Consider the following 3,255-nt stretch of genomic DNA (forward strand, 5'->3'; position numbering starts at 1 on the left):
GAGAACCTAGGACAGCAGAGAGGAGCTAATCGTCCCCACGGGACATCAGCAGTCTTGATTCAGGGTACGGATTGGCTGGTTGTGCCCCTGTCCTCCTCTTCCTGACCTTACAGATGGGAGACAGACTCAGACAGAAGCCATGAGCACATTGTGATGGGATTAAGCCCTTGACTCTGACCCACAGTGATCCCTCACACTGCTCAAGAGATTCATAACTGCCCTGTCCCTAGAGGCATTGCAGGTGTGGCTGTGTCACATGAGCATAAGTAGGTGGCAGAGAGGAGAGAGGCCATGTCTACACTCTGTGTTCTGATCTATGAACGTCTGGATGATTTTCCCTGTGGGGAAAATAAGTGAGCCTGAAACACCACCAATCCATTTCCAGAGAGCCCAAACAGGGAGCTAGTATATAATGACCACCAGTCCGGGGCTGCACAGGCCATAAAGGGCTTCCAGGACCAGGAGGAAGACAGAGACTAGAAGTACCCCACCTGCAACCAAGAGCCTCAGGAGTGAGCCTGAGACAGACCACTTTAGCATGGGGCCATTCAGATGCAGACTGGGTGAGGGGCAAGCACTAGACAACCACCAGACCAGCACCAGGGCACCAAGACAGGGAGCTAACCTAAGTCTAGCAACACATAGGCCTGAATGGGCTCCCAGGACAGGGAGTAAGCCAGAGACAAGAAGAATCACACTTGCAACCATGGGTCGGGCTGGGCTGGGCTGGATTGGGGACAGAGACAAACAACCCTCTCATGGGGCCACTTGGAAGGGCTAGGAAAGGAGTGAGCCCTAGATGACCTCCAGACTGGCAACATGAGGCCCAGGCAGGGAGATAGCTTGAGATGACCACCAGACCAGCACCGTATAGGTCTATGAGGCAGACCATGCCTGGAATGACCCCGGCCTGGCCCCGTAAGACACAGCCCTCCTGAGATCACTCCTGAGATGATCCAAGACACTGAGACCACCGGTGCCACTAAGAGGAGCAAGTAAGTGGTAGAGAAATAGATGAGAAAGAGAAACAGGAGGATGCAAGCTCAATGAAGAGAGGCAGAACTGGAGACTGGAGGGTAGTGAGGGGCAGCCTGATGTGAGTAGCCAGTGATGCCACCTGGGACCGTGGTGGGGTCCTGGCCTATGCTGTCACTGGGGGGCCATGTCTGGATCTGTGGCCCTGCAGCAGTTACCACCAAAGGCCAGGCAGGCATTTCTGGGCTGGCTTCCACCCTGAGGACATGTTAATATCTGAGGGCTGTGCATGAGAGCAGGAGAACTGTCCCTGTCCCTCTCCAGCTGTAACACTAAGGGGAGTAGGCCCTGCACCTCACTTGGGTAGCATTGTAAGGCTGACTTTGGTGGAGGGAGTGTGGACAAACCAGCCCCAAGGATGTGAATGTGGGAGAGCAAGCCCTACCTCTTGTCTGTTGTGTGGTGGCATTGGTGAGGGGGAGATCCCCTCCCTTTTGCCCTGGCCACTGGTGGCAGGCAGGATTGCTGGCCCCAATGGGGTCAGGAGAGCAGAACTTCCCCTGCCCCTCCCCTGCTGCAGCACTTCAGAGAGCTGGCCCTGCATTGCCTGAGCAGCACAGTAGAGCCCTAGTTGTGGAGGTTGTGGGCAAGCCAACCCTGAGGTATGAACACAGGAGAGATGGCCCTGACTCCTGTCTTCTGGGAGGTGATGAGGATGAGGGAGAGATCCCCTCTTCCCCTTCTTCATTCTTCCCTCCCCATGTATGGTAGGCAGGAGAGCTGGTCCCAGGATCATGAGAACGGGAGAACTGGCAATGTTCCTTACCAGCTATAACACTCAGAAGCAGGCCCTGCACCTCACCTGGGCAGCAGGGTAGAGCTGGCCCTGGTTTGGGTGGAATGCTGGTAGGCCAGCCCCAAGGGTGAGCGCAGAAGAGCCAGTGAGCTAACCAGGTCAGATACCTCTTGGGCTCAGATCCAAGGCTTTGAATTGATCAAACCCAATATCTACCCAATCAATGATATGCTGGAATGAATGAAGGGGTTAGTCTTACAGATCCAAAACCACAAGATCTCCATGACCCAGGGCAGCAACAGGAGGAGATCCAGTGAAGTTCCAGTATTGATAAACTAGCAAAAACCTGAGGCTTCGTACCAACAAGTCATTGCAATGAATTCTTAAAGAAGTGTGGACAAAAGGGCACACTGTGGGACATACTGTGACATACTACAGCTTCCACAGTGAGATTTTTTCTCTGTTGTAGAGGAGGTTACAAGGGTGGAGGGCAGATATGAGGGGAAGCAGAGATGAGAGGGATTGGGGTACATGATGTAAAACTCACAAAGAAAGTTTAAAAAATGCATTACGGGTCAAAAATGCATTTATGGGAAAACTTACTTGTGCATTAGTTGTGTGGCTTACATTCATTTAAGTTTTCAAAAAAGAAAACATCTTGTGTGTCTCTATGTGTGTGTGTATGACGTGGGTATGTGTGCATGGACATGTATGTGCCATGCATCCATGTGGAGACTAGAGACCGACCTCAGTTGGTTCTCACCCTTCCTCCTTGTTTTTTGTTTGTTTGTTTGTTTGTTTGTTTTGTTTTGTTTTTTGTTTTGTTTTTTGTTTTTTTGGTTCTTTTTTTCGGAGCTGGGGACCAAACCCAGGGCCTTGCACTTCCTAGGCAAGCGCTCTATCACTGAGCTAAATCCCCAACCCCCTTCCTCCTTGTTTAAAACACCGTTTCTTGTCGTCTTGCTCCAGGCTGGCTGACCCGCGAGCTTCTAGAGAGGCGTCATCTTTGCGTCCCATCTCACTGTAGGAACACTGAGATAGCAGACAGATGCTACCACATCCCAGCTTTCCATAGGCTCTGGGAGTCCAAGATGCAGGTTCTTGTGCCTTGCAGTCAACACTCTACTTTCCAAGCTGCCTCTCCAGTGCTAATTTAAACATTTTAATCAGCAGAAATGACTATCAATATGTGCACTATAATGCAAATAGACAAGGGTTACATCTCCGTATAAAGAGACTTAGTGCGCCCAGTGCTGACTTCCGTAGTGAATCTGCATTACGTTCCAACACACACCAGCCACGATGGCCTTTGCTTTTTCCCAGTCCCTTAAAGCTCCAGGCTTTACCCTACATTAGGACTTATCACTTGCTCTTCCTCTGCAGGCTGTGTTTTTATATTTGAGTCACTACTATCTCTCATCACTGGTGGGACATGAACCATGCCAGGAAGTTTGGTGAGGTAGAGCAGGTTGAGACCTGGAGAC

General features: G+C 51.0%; 1 pseudogene; it reads left to right on the forward strand.

Moving 5' to 3' along the window:
• Positions 1–219: 219 nt before the first annotated feature.
• LOC116902596 lies at positions 220–342 on the forward strand (annotated as a pseudogene).
• The last annotated feature ends 2,913 nt before the right edge of the window (positions 343–3,255 follow it).

The sequence above is a fragment of the Rattus rattus genome, chromosome 5, assembly GCF_011064425.1.
Source record: "Rattus rattus isolate New Zealand chromosome 5, Rrattus_CSIRO_v1, whole genome shotgun sequence".
NCBI lineage: Eukaryota > Metazoa > Chordata > Mammalia > Rodentia > Muridae > Rattus > Rattus rattus.